This window comes from Adiantum capillus-veneris, chromosome 7 (genome assembly GCF_014529385.1).
Source record: "Adiantum capillus-veneris isolate H3 chromosome 7, ASM1452938v2, whole genome shotgun sequence".
NCBI lineage: Eukaryota > Viridiplantae > Streptophyta > Polypodiopsida > Polypodiales > Pteridaceae > Adiantum > Adiantum capillus-veneris.
This window is the reverse complement of record NC_140937.1, coordinates 21508638-21523671: the sequence shown is the minus strand read 5'-3', so window position 1 is coordinate 21523671 and position 15034 is coordinate 21508638.

Sequence of the window (15034 nt, the reverse complement as noted above, 5' to 3'; positions counted from 1 at the left end):
GTTGTCACACGCTTAACAATATTTTAAGAAAACTTGATAATAGGAAGATAATCTTCCCAATTGGATTTCTTCTTGCCATTAGGAAGAGAATGGAGTCTAGGAGGGGCTCTTTATTTGGCAGTTTAAGGGAGTCAAACCTTTAGTATTAAGAAAGAAATCAAAGGACAACTTTTGAATTCAAACAGGTAAAACAACTAGTTTATTTGAGTATAAATTTTCCCCCCAAAATAAAATTTAAAATCTAGTGGGCAAAAGTATATCACGTAACATATCTATAGAAATAGCTCGGTGTGTAGATTCTAGATCTATTATCTTCGCTCAAATTGGAAATCATATGTAGGAGTTATGGAAGGCCAAAAATCATAAATTTTTCCTCGCCTTTTTTGGGGGGAAAAGTGCATCCTTTGACCACTCTTACACCTCTCTTACACACCCACTATTCTTGCACACATGGCATGTATCTATTTGTCCAAATGTTAATCACCTCCATAATCTCATGGAAAATAAAGGCCCTCCTAGACCTCATCCTCTTCCTAATGCTAGCGTATGCTTGTAGCATATCCTCTATCACTTGGTTGACTCATTCAGCCTGACGATCCATTTGAAGATGATATGTAGTACTTATGTTGAGTTGTGTATCCAATTGTTAAAACATGGCCCTCCAAAAATGACTGTTAAACTTAGGATCATTATCACTCTCAATGTTACTTGTTGCCAACCCATACAACTTGTACAGATTGTCCACAAATAACTTACTAACTCTAGACCCTTAAAGGTGGATTTGGTTGGAATAAAATTGCAAGTCATGACCTCATATACTAGTTGGTAAACACACAATGAAATCCATCAAGATGCTTTCCCAATTACCATTGGGAATTTCCAATCGATGCAAGTGACCTCCTACCTTCAGGAACTCTACTTTATTTAGTTGACATTTCTAGCAATGCAAGACATAGTCTTGAGCATAGTTGTGTAAACCTCACCGGTAAAACTATTGGCGTACAAGTGCATAAGTTTTCCTTATTCCTGGGTGCCCTACACTTGGACTATCATGACATTCATAAAAACTTTGTTGTGAAATTTCCACGTACATCAATACATAAACTCTCTCCTAGTGGAGTAGGTACCCATCATCTATGGAAAAATTCTTTCATCTCTACAACTCATCACTTGAAAGAAGAGAATTCAGTGTGAAGGTTGAAGACACACTACCAACATTGGAGTGAGAAGAATCCCACATTTTCACATGGCTCCAGACTTTGGAGTATGCATTATTATGCTTACATTTTCCCTTGAGAGATTGCAGAAACTCACTTCAAAACTCTATAAAGAGAAGAGAGTTGATCTTAGGCATAAAACTAAGAGCATCAGCTACCACATTGTATCGTTCTTTATGATATTGGAGCTTGGTATCATAATCCTAAAGAATCTCAACAAACCTAGTGTTTTGACCCGTCAAATCTATTTGTTGCATAAACCATTTTATGCTTTCATGGTCAATCACAAACTCATGTTGAGCTCATAGAGGTAATGTTTCTATGTCTTCAAAGCAGACACTATTACATGTAATTCTCTTTTGTAAGTAGAATAATTATGCTATGCTCAATCAAACTTCTTGCTTTCAAATTCAATTGGCCTTCCTTCTTACACAAGGAGTGCTCCAATAGCATGATTACTAGCATCGGTTTCTAAAACAAATGATTTCAAAGGATCCAAAATAGCCAAAATAGGAGTTGTAGCTAATGTGTCCTTGAGAGCATCAAAAATTTGTTGTTGAGCTTTGCCCCAATGAAAAGTTGTCCCCTTGGATTTTAGTTGGTCTGTCATGGAAACAACAATATGAGCCTAGTTTTTAACTAACCTTTGATAAAGATCTGCAAGATTTTAGGGAGAAGGAGAATACTACCTCCAAATGGAATCCACTTTGGATTGATCCATGTGTAGCCCAATAGCTCAAACAAAATGTCCTAAGTAGTGTCTCCTCCTTGAGACAATCACACTTGGATTCTTTGGCATATAGCTTATTTTCTCAAGTAACAGTTCAAACACCTACTTCAAGTGTTGTAAGTGCTCTTCCTCTCTCAAAGGCCCTATTTACTAGAATGTCATCGAGAAAAAAGATAACAAACTTGCCCAAATACGGTTTCAAGACACTGTTCATAAGCATCATGAAAGTTGCAGATGCATTGATTAAGCCAAAGGACATGACCGAAAACTCAGTGTCCAAAACATGTTCAAAATCTAGTTTTGGGTATATCTGCAAGCTTAACCCATACTTGATGATACCCTGATCTCAAATCTATTTTTGTAAAGATATGAGCATGGGTGAACTTATCAAATAACTCATCCACCCTTGGCAATAGATACTTGTTCTTAGCAATAACCGCATTCAAGCCATGGTAATATACACACATGTGCATACTACTGAGAGTAGCATGGGCGGCGTTGAGGAATTTTCATTCAAAACATTAACAACATTTGAGAGAAAATGACACATGGAGTAACAAAAAAAGAGTTTTTCTATTTCATCTTGAGAAGAGAGTTATGATAAGCTTGGATTACAAATGAGTGGAAAGGAAGGAACATCATTCTCCCCCAACAACAACACGTTGGATAGGGGGAAAGGGGAACACACCTGACACACAACACATATGCCTCTCTTTAGCCCAAGATAATCACTACACCCCAATCCACTAGAGTTCACCATTAAAACTCACACAACTGAAAGCATGCCACACCAAGTTTTGCATGTTTAAAACCGTGTTATACCACACACCGTTCTTTCTTTCTCTCTCACACACATGTAGTCTTAGGGAGGAACACACATCTCAAACACTGACACCAGATGATTGGAAAAGAGCAAGGAGAAGAAGGGGAAGAAATGACAACAAATTCTGATATGGTTTGCTTCAATCCCGACAAAAACACCTTCTACAACACCTTGAAAACCTACTAGCATCAACTCCGTCAGCACAAGCACGAGGAGCGCAAAGAAAACTTTGGCAATAAATGGATTCTCCTCCATGTGACTCCCCTCGCTGAGAGAAAAATCAAAATACCTCCATTGTTGATACCTTCATTGGCTCCAGCTCTCCTCTCCAGGAGATTCTCCCCTTTGAGCTCCTCAGTTGAGCTCTCTTCTCTCCACTACAAGCTCCCAAATGAAAGAAAATTGGCCCGCTTAGGTCGTGTGGGCATAGCCCTCTATTTTTTTTGTCAAACTTGCTATTTTTGGCGCGCCTTGCATGTGAAGCCATGCTATTTATGGCCTTTTGCCCGATCACCAATAAACCGCATGCATGACCCCTTGTGGGATCCCCCGCTTTGCCTTGAGGTCCACTCCATGTGATCCACCTCTTAGATGAGGAAATTAGGCCTCGTAAACAATTTGGCATGATCTTGTGAACAAAGCCCGTTGGTGCCACGACAGTGCACCCCGACCACTGAGCACCTCCAGTTCCATCATCAATGGCCACGGCCGCCGCCTACTTCAACAAAACCACCAGGAAACACCCCGCGCCACCATTGGCAGTGCTCACAAGAACAAGCGTCATATCTACACACATGGGGAGCTCATACTCCCTTGCTCAATACACACTATGGAGCATGCTCCACCATGTATATCCCTGCCCATTTCCTCTTGCCCCTGCATGTGGGTTTTCCCAGCTATACCAGGTGGCAGTAGCTTGTGAGCTTGTCCATCAAAACTCCCCGGCCCAAACTTCACTATAAGCTCCAAACAATTGGTTTTCTCACCTCCTGCTTCATTGCCTTGCAACCTCCTGCTCACTTGCCCGATGGTTTAGCCGCAAAATGCCACAAGAAGCCCAGTTCTTTTTCTACGAACGATATGGATCCTATTGTGTCTGGGTTTTGCCGAGACTTTGAACAACATGCACCAAAATAGGAAAAAATATATCGAGCATTCCAATCTCGTCCTTGGGTATCAACTTGGACATGCCACAATGTCACACCCCGAACTCCGATGGGCAAGCCGTCTCTTCTTGTAAGCATCATATTATGCACACTACCTTTACAAACTTTGTCAGGCTTCAAAATACATCAGATGGCACATCGATTGAGATAACCAACTTGGCACAAACCTGGCCCCCGAAAAAACTTTAAAGTTCCATAACTCGGCATCCAAGACTCATATTGTCGATCTGAAGAAACCGACATGCTCCACATAATGATCGCTTCACATCCATATGTAAAGCTCTCTCTGACCACTTGTCATCACCTGCCCTATCCATCTCAGATTTGCAACACATTGTACCTTCAAACTCAAATAACTTGGGCTCTGTAGCTTTGTTTGATGAGCCATCTAGACCTACCTCTTTATCACCCTAGTCTCTACATTCCCAAGCCAAAAACCAACACTTTTAAAACCCTTCACATGTCACTCCATCTGGCCCTTTCTAGAGCCCATATGGCCTAGAAAACCTCATAAAGCATACATCTCTTCTGTCACTTGCCTGCCCAGGCTCTTCCCATCTGGTCTAGCACTCTGCCACACACTTGTTAAGCTTGTTTCCTCTGCTAGGGTTGACACACTTTGGCTTCACCATCATTGCCCAACCCCCTCAATGTTCAACCAAAAATTTTCTTTATTCTTCAAAAAATTGCAAAACTAGAAAACACCATGAGAAATAAAAAAAATTTTGACCATATGTACAAGACCCTACTCCTGCCTGTACATGCCAAAACTGAAGCGGGTTGCCCCACCCCCTGCATCATAGCATGTCTTCCTCCTAGATCAAATGGCCAACCACTTGTTGCTGCACCACCACCAACACCTCTTGGGTCAAATAGGACAATCTGGTTTGCACCCTTCACCTACAATAGCTTACCATAGTGCTTCTCCCAACCAACAACCCACTTTCTCCAACAGCCTTCAGCCACAACCTCACCCTATAAATCACCAACACCTCTTGGGTCAAATAGGACAATTTGGTCTTCACCCTTCACCTGCAATAGCTTACCAAAGTGCTTCTCCGAACCATCAACCTGCTTTCTGCAACTGTCTTCAGCCACAACCTCACCCTATAAATCAACACATGCAAAGATTCAGTCTGACCCTCCCTCCCAACCATGTAAAGTCAGGCTCCCCACACAAGAAACCTCCTCCAAATAGCACTCCTCCACCCTGGCATCTTCTAGCACATCCATAGCACACTGCACACCCACCAATGGAATTTGCTCTTTTGGAGGGGCTAACCCTCTCATCACCTGTATCCTAGTCAAAGCTTTATCCAAAAACACTTGTATACCTTCATCCATGGCATCCACATCATCAAAGCATACCTAGTCCAAAGAACATGTATCTATAATAGCATCATCCGTGCAAGCAATAGGCACCTCCAGATGCTCCCCCCTTTGGTCAACATCCAACATATCTTGAGCAGCAAAAGTTTACCCAACCCTTTGGTTTTTTATTCATCATCATCCTCTTGTCAATTTGGTGGTCCAACATGGCTATCCATAGGTATAGCCTTTCCTTTTACTGCATAGCTCCAAACCATTTGCACCACAACATCACTTGCAACCAAAACCCCCATCAGCATGGTTACCAACGTAGCATTGCATGCCCTCTTTGACAGAGTATCCTCTTTCATTTGCTTTGGCAATTCAGCTTGATCTTTTTGAACATTTGCAATCACCATACAATTAGCATGGTTACCAACGTAGCATAGCTCCAAACCCCCATCAACATGGTTACCAACATAGCATAGCTCCAAACCATTTGCACCACAACATCACTTGCAACCAAAACCCCCATTAGCATGGTTACCAACGTAGCATTGCATGTTTTCTTTGACAGAGTATCCTCTTTCATTTGCTTTGGCAATTCAGCTTGATCTTTTTGAACATTTGCAATCACCATACAATTAGACATGTAATAAGGAAGCTTTACCTTTACCAGCACATGATCATCTAATTTGATCTCCTCACCATAGGATGTGGTCTCATAAGCTCTATCTTCCTCCCTTATCTCCCAGAAGCTCGAGATCGTATCTTCATCACTATTAGCACCACATGCCAATTCTGTATCTACATCCTCATTCGCTTGTTGCTCCACAAAGGCTTGACCTTCATCTAGGCTGTTCACATTTTTTCCATCCCCTTCCAAGAACTCAGCATCTGCAACTTGATCGGACTCTTCTACCTTTTCATACAAATTTTTCACAAGAACAGGGTTTACCTCCTCAAGCTTCTCTTGAGACTTGACATCAGCTACCTCTTTAGCACATTGGATCCCTTTGACAAGGGTCTTATACTCATTAACAAGCTTGTTCACCACTAGCACAATACAAACTGGAAACCTCCAAGGAGCATAATTGACCATTGGCCTTACCTCAACATATTTTACACTTTGAACAACTGGCACTACCTTTGGTTGAACCATATAACACTCTGCTATCACTCCAATAGGCATACAATCCACGAATTTAGCAAGCCCAACTCTAGATTTCATTTGACCTTTATGCTCTTCATCTTAGCCAAATAGACCATATCATCATACTTATCCGCATCGTATTCCACTTTTTCTTTGATATTTGGATGCAAGCATTTTAACAGCTTTGACAACTTGAGGTATTGGTTGCCTTTCACCCCAGTAGAAACCTCTAACTTCTTCCAACATGCTTCAAACTGCTCAAAGAAAGAGGAATTCTTTTAACTTACATCTTGGTGTACCGCCTTCAACTTTGCACTAGCCTCCGTCAGAGTAATGACCTTTTGAAACCGCTTTTAATAATGATCCTGCAACTCTTGCCACAAAACTTGATCATCAAGTTTTAAATCATCAAATAATATCTTTGTACATCCAAACATCAATAGAGGTGTTGTCTGCATCTTTTCCGCATCTGTTAACATATGCATCAATACTATCCATAATTCAAAATCTGCCAACCAATCTTTGAGTCTTCAATGCCTTTAAATATGGGGCCAAAGTTCAGCTCCACCATCTCTGGTATCTTCAAATCAGACCACCAAATATCCTTCGACCATCCACCAACCATCTGTCAGCTTCAAAAACCACTTTCAATTTCAAATTGGAGCTTCATTGTACTCCTCCATGGGGCACCAAAAGATGGATAGCGGGAAAGGGGAAGACACCCATAACACAACACATATGCCTCTCTATAGCCCAAGATAATCACTACACTGCAATCCACTAGAGTTCACCTTCAAAACTCACATAACTGACAGCACACCACACCAAATTTTGCCTACTTACAACTGTGCCACAAGACACATCGTTCTCTCTTTCTCTCTCACACACATATAGGCCTCGGGAGGCACACACATCTCAAACATTGGCACCAAATAATTGAAACGGAGCAAAGAGAAGAAGGGGGAAAGGGGGAAAGATATGAAAACAAGTTATGATATGGTTTTATTCAATTCCAACAAAAACACCTTCTATAACACCATGAAAACCTGCTAGCATCGACTTCGTCGACACAAACATGAAGAGTGCAAAACTAACCCTAGACATCAATGGATTTGCCTCCGTGCAACTCCCCTTGTCGAGAGCGACATCAAAATCCCTTTGTTGTTGGTACCTTCGTTGCTCCAAAACTCCTCTCCAAGAGCTCCTCAATTGATCTCTCTTCTCTCCCAGACGAGCCCCCAAATGCAAAAAATTTGCCCCCCTTAGGCGTGTGGACATAGCCTTCTATATTTGGTTGAACTTGGTATTTTTGGCTCGCCTTGCATGTGAAGCCATGCTATTTATCACCTTTTGATTGATCACCAATCCACTACATGCAGGACCCCTTGTGGGAGCCCTTGCTTTTCCTTGAGATCCACTCCATGTGATCCACATCTCAAGTGAGGCACCCCAAGGGGTATCGACGATGCCATCATTGCCCTCGTTGAAAACTAGGCCCTCAAAAATGATTTGAGGCAATCGTGTGAACAAAGCTCGTAAGTGCCACATCAGCATGCCATGCACCAAAATGCACACGAGCCATAGTTGATGAGGTCAACATATTTTTGAAAGAAGATGATTAGGCTAGAAAGAAGAGGAAGGATGGTGCTCAAGACATTATAGTAGTAGCACAGGAATACACTGCAACATATAGATTCCTTGCTAACACCATCAGTCTAGAGAATAACCTAGCTTATCTGTTCAAAACATTGTTTTCCATGTTACTGGCTAAGGTTTAGAACCAGAAGCCAATATCAAAATAAGCCAGTTCTTGTATACCAGCATAGTGCAGCAATTGCTAATGCTAAATCCAAAAATTTGTTTAAAGCCTGATACGTCTGGCAATTTCTATATTGGGTAGATATGGCTCCAGTACATGAAAATGTTCATTCAATATGGGATAAGGTGACAAAGGAGAGGACACTACAAATCACAATCACATCATCTGAAAAAATTGTCATTGAGGAGGCTAACAAGACTGGAGAAAAAATAGACACTACAACAAAGAAATCTAAAGGAAAATGGAAAGAGAAAGTGTAAACTAGAGAAAAATGACCATCAACCCAAACAGAGACTGGGTCATCAAGTAAAAAGAGAAAGACAATGGACCTTCTGAAAGGTTTCAAAACCAGAACACAAATGCAAGGGAGCACTGAAAAACTGCTAGCTAACACAACGTGAAGCAAAGCCACTCGGCAGCAGTAGCAACAAGGGAAGTAGACGGAGTGAAAAACTGCCAGTATAGAACAAGCACAAACCAGTGCCACACTAGAGAGGGAGAGGCATCACACATCGAGAAGCGACTCAGCCCCTGATTCCAACTAGTTACCCATTGTGAAACTGGATAGGCTTCAACGACTTCAAAAACAACCACTTAAACGGAGATTAGTAATCAAAAAACCAAATTAGTATGCATTACCTTATTCCTTTCCAATGATTGTTTATGAGACATATCAGACCAATCTAGATGTCATCACACAAGGATGTGTTGCAGCAATACAATCTCGATGGAACACAACTGTCAACTCCATAGGCCAGATGATGGAAGTGTAGGCATCCATTTCCAGCTCAGAAGAAGATAAGTTAAAAGGCGAGCTTCAAAAAACCAATGCTGCATTGGAAAAGCTTAAGAAGGAGAACTATGGATGGACACAATAAATGTTAGCATTACATCTCTAACAACAACAAGAAAAAAGAGAAATAAATGGCCTCCAAAGAAGATAGAGAAATTCAACGAGGAAAATAGAGTCATGCAGGAGGTGAAAGAAGAGGCTCAATGAGATGCTGACTGCTTCCAAACATTGTTGGAAGCGAGAAGACAAGACTACTATAAGCTATACCGAAAACATCACATCATAAAGAACATGATTGTGGGTAAATATATTTATCGATTTCTGGTACAAATAGTGGACAAGAAGGGAGATCTAACCTTAAACCTCATTGATCTAGAAAATTTCATAGAGTCAATTTAGTTAGACCTCTAAGAGAAGGCTGGTATGTACATCACGACACTAAGGCAAATGAGGCAGTGATAGAGGACCTTGAGAATCAAAAGAACCAGGATGATGACTACAAGAAGGATGATGATGATGAGGATGATCAGACCTAGGACCGGCATAACTGGAAGAATGATGATGATGATGATGATCAGGATGGACATAACACAAGGTCAGCTGTAGGTGGATCAACACCCACTAGGATTTAGCCTCCAAATCATGCTACAGCTAGGCCTACTGAGGATCAACCACCACCTGTTGTGACAACCGACAAGAAAATCCACCTGATCAACAACAAACTGAGAAACAAGAAATTCATAGTCAGTGCAAAGATGTTAAGTGTAAGACCATCCTACTAGAGCTTGACTATGAATCTCACCATAATAGCTCCATGGAGCTACTCACACTCAACAAAATCCTACGGAAGTAGAAGCACCTCTAGATCAAGAAGTACTAAGATGATGATTCAATTTATTTGGATCTAGAGAGGTTTTAGATGCTATATGTGTGAGATAGATGAATGATTTAGGATTGGAAATCTACCAATTACCATGATCAAACAGTGTGTCAATTACCCCCACATCCCAGCTGTGTCCAACTATTGGAAAGAGTTCTCAAATGGTGACTGACCAATGATGACAAAGTAGTAAACCGAGCTATAAAGGACTCAACCACTACTGACCTCAAGTCTATAGGTGGAGCTATTATTAGGCACCAGATAACCCTATCAATGTATGAAAGATATTTGTCTAAAGATCAAAGAAATCCTAATAGAGATGCAAAGTGCCAGGAGAATTCTAGATCTAACGTTCAAAACCTTATTGGAAAACCATGCGACTAGCAGTCGAGGACCCAAGACCAGGATAAATCTCAGCGAGCAAGAAGTGCATTTGAAATGTCTATTTCATGTGGTTCGGGATTTCTAGAAAGATGACACAGCATAAGAACTAGATGATCATGAACATCTTGGAGTTTTTACCTGACTCCCCAGCACTTCTCCATGCCATTCCAACTAAAAAAGCAAAGTTACCTTGCTCCTTTCTAGCACTATATCCACCTCACACTAAGCTAGCAGATGAAGAATGATATATTTAGATAACAAATGGGCTCATGGTCTGGTATGAGGAAGCTTCCATGGAGTGAATGGCATAAAAATCAAGTATTGCAAGAGGCACTAACGAAGATGGTGGTTAATGAGCTCCTTACAGACTAGCAAACGTTTCAGATCTTACTAGGACAATGGAAAGTACAAATCAGAAGGCTCATTAAGTCATTAAGATAGAGAACTAGCTTCTTCAATTAAGGGTTGAAGCCTCCAAAATCCCAAAAAAAGAATTCGCTAATAAGGCAAGCTCAGAACCCCAATTCAGAGAAATGTGTGAGATTTTATTTACGGCTTGCATCAAATGCAACTAGTAATTTCCTCAGGGGAGGATGTACACTACATCATACTACCAAAAGATGGACAGGGCCACAGGATGACAAGAGGAAAATGCACCTTCTACGATCTCAATACCAAGACATGGAATCTACTAACACCCTATGGAGTGGAAAAGAAGATAGCATGGAAAGAGTGGCTAGAGACAACCATATTCAGGTTGATTGAGACGGACAACACGAATCTAAGTGCTCTTGAACCCTTCACAGTGCTTCATAGACCTCCTAAAGAGAAGGCACCTGACAGGAAGAAAGTCATATGGACAAATAATGAGTAAAAACAGAGTTCTATTGGAAATTTTGGTATTTATACCAAGATTCAAGAAAGGGGAGGAGGAATATAAAAGGTGGGAATAGCCCTTAGGAGGCGGCTGGCGGGTGACTACACAAGAGGCTTCTAGAAGTAGTAGTCTAGAGACAATTACCACAATAACTAACAATGGCTATAAATAGAACCCACTATTTCATTTTGAGTCTTTGGCTCTTATTGTCAGCTTACTTTGAGTTGTAATTCAAATCCCAATACTTGTATCTTGAGCCATTGGCTGATGTACTCTATATTCTCATTAAGTCACACACTTATTTAGTACTAATTCTAGTTGTACTCTTGTATCATTTGAATAACAAAACCCTAGTTCCACTCATCATTTCCAGTGTCTTTCATAATTCTAGTTTTGATTATTTTTTCTAGTATCATGTCATTTAAGCTCTATCTTGTCTTCTAGTGCACAGAAGTCTGATTCTAAACTGAATCAACTCTAACTACCAACCTCGAATAGCTGTTTGAGTACATTCAACTCATTCGAAATATCCTTGAATCCTGCTAACAAGGAGAAAACAACAATAAAAATAGTACAAGTCATGCCAAGTAGCTCCTCAGATGGTGAACCTACGGTTTTGGTTTGAGTAAATCTAGGTCACATGCCAAGAAGAACAATAAAAATAGTGCAAGTGAGTCAGATAGAGCCAAAAAGCCTTTCAGAGACCCCAAGAGTAAAGGACATAGACGATATGATCTTAAAAGACAAAAAAATTTGAAGAGAAGTTGAAGAGAAGGTTCAAGAAATGGTTGAGGAAAAAACTCAATCAATTTCATCAGAGTTTAAAGAATCAAAACCAAGATTAGGAGGATCCATGTTGGTAGACAAAATATATGAACCAATCAATTCCACCTTTGAAGACTTCCAAGTAGGACTAAAAGTGGATCAAACATTGGAAACAAAAATAGAAAAACTACCCAACATCCAAAGAGGAAGACACAAAGCTTGAAGCTTATAAGAACTTGGTGCAAATCACGCAGCCAATGCTAGAAACACAAACGGAAAAATTGGAAATCATAGGGAAACCAGTTGAAAGAGAAAAAAAATAAAACTTGTAGAAACAAAGGATGCTAAAGAGATGAGAGAATCTTTAGTAAGAACTAACAAATTTGAATTGATAGCTCCAGATAGTGTGGAAGGGATGGATGGAATCCCCTTAGTAGAGGACGATTGACCAAATCATATATGGGAAAAATGTTAGGGAAGTGAACGATGGAATTTTGACTCTAAAATTGTCTCTAAGAGTCGGAAGCGCAAAACAAACCCGGTGGCCTCTACACCAAGACTATGCACAATAGCCTCATCATGGGAGGTACATAATAGGGGCACCACCTAGCTTGTAATGCGGCTAGGACGCATGGTAGGGGTTTGGCACATAGCAAAAGGAAGATCTGAGAGAAGAAGAGAGAGGGAGAGGAAAAGATCATTGTAGCTTCGTTAATATAGTCTTCATAAACACCATTACACAAGGAACATGTGAGAGAAGGAGAGAGAGGGAGAGGAGGAGATCATTAGAGATCCATTAATATAGGATTCATAAACTCAATACAAATATTCATGAGGGGAATTTCACATAATCAACATCTCACAAATTCATGTGTGCATGGTAACTCAAATCTCCTTGCCATCAAGAAACCAAAACAATACTATGCCATAGTAGAACTATGTGTGCATAGAGGTGCATACATAAGGATGTATATATGAGAGCATGAGTGCTAGAGCTTCATTGTGTGTGTGCCAAAGCTTGATTGTGTGTGTTTGTGTACAAAAGATAAGACCTCCTTTTATAGGCCAAGAGAGTGATTAGGGAAGAGATTATGAGCAAAAGGAGTTACACAAAGTAATCTCAGTTAGAGGCATTCCCCCAATGAGAGAGCTCCGCGTGCCCTGATTATTGACCAATTTCCTCCCAATCGCCCTCATCATGGGGAGCTTTGTCTCCATGCCTCCTTCCATAGCTTGAGTCCAAGAGCTTCCTTATAATATTTGAGAAAATCTTGGTAAAATAAGAGAAAATCAAGCAATAATGGAGAGAAGGATTTGGATAACCATAACTTCTTCCCATGTGAACAGATAGGCTCCACCATTTTGGACATATCTCCCAAACCGTAGCTTCCAAAATTATAAAAAAATTTGGGGCAAAAAGATCAGCTCAACGCCTACAATGTTTTTGTTGAAAACTTTTCCAATTTGGAATTAAAAAAAATAGAGAAAAGTCCCACAAGAATATGTGTCCGTCTTTTCCTTCCAAAAGTCTTCCATGTGGTCCCCTCTTGACTCCACGAAAAATTCTTGTGTCCACAAGTCAATTATGCTTGAATCTGATAGTATTTTGTTGACTCCAACTCTATAATGCATAAGATTCTCATCCCCCTTTCACTATTGACTCTTATTCTTCACCTCTGGTGATCGTCAGGTAGTGACCGTCAAGTAGAATCGGCATCTAATGAATTTTTTCATGTTCATAGGGTTTTCTTCTACCTCTCCTTATTCTTGAGATCCAAATGTGTCAAAACCATAGCTATGTACAAAATAGCTACATAGACTTCTTGTGATTTTAATGCATCAGGTCCCTCCTCCTCCATGAAGCCTTGAAGCCTTGACATCAAGTGTATACCAAGAGAGAGGTGGTCCAAAATTTGAAAAGTAGCCCTCATTAGCCCTCCCCTTGAACCTAGAGTCGTTTATGTATCTAGCTCTGCACTTGATTCTTCTTCACTTGAGGTGGAGGAGTCTTCCTCCTCGGGGATTTCCATCACAGGTGCTTGATCAAACCTCAAAAAGTATTGCTTCAGCCTCCATCCATTGACACATGTTTTGTGAAGCCTACCATCTGCATCCATCAATCAATAACTACCATTGTTGTAGCACTTTCTAATGAAAAATGGAACCTCCCATCTGGGTGAAAAAAAATTATCCTTCCTAGTGTCAAACTTATTATCATACCTTAGGACCAACATTCTTTTCTTGAGACCTTTTCCCCTAAGTCCCTTGTTGAAGGTATGTCGACGTTGTTTTACCTATGCTGCATAATAGTAATAGCATGCTCTCTGCCTAAATCTATATCAAGAATATGGTTGTGAAGGTGAGCATTAGGGAATTCCATCTGCCTAGCTAGCACCCTGAGACTAGCCAATTGTATTTCAATGGGTAAAATGGCTTCCTTACCATACACCAAGTGATATGGTGTGAGCACAAGGGATGTGCAAAATGAAATGCGATAAGCCCAAAGTGCATCCATAAGATGCTTCTCCCAATCACGTTTTTGATTGTTTACATGTTGAGTGATGAGCTTGCAAATTATACCATTCACCTTCTCCACCAAACCGTTGCATTGTGGATAGTAGGGAGCTGAGTGTCGTTATGAGATAACCAGCTCTCCTTCTAGGTCTCCTCTAAAACCTGGTCCCCTATCAAAAATTATTTCAAGAAGAGTGCCAAAACAAGAACAAATGTTTTCAAATACAAACTTAGCCACTTCCTTAGCTATAATCTGGGTGGTAGCTACTGCTTCAGCCCACCTAGTCATGTAGTCTACATCCATGATGATATAGAATGTACCTGATTGGGACCTTCAGAAATGCCCAATAGCATCGATTCCCCATTTCTTGAATGGTCCATAAGAGATTGTAGGAGTCTGTGGCTCATAGGTGAGCCTCCTATCCCCTTCGTTTTGACATTCCTTGCATGTTTTACACCAATGGTGCATATCTCTTTGTAAACTAGGCCACACAAACCTAGCTTGTAGAACCTTCCTACTAGTGATGTCAAGTGCAAACTGACCTCCACAAACACCATTATGGAAACTTGAAATTATTTTTTTGATCTCTCTAGAGAGAGGTACA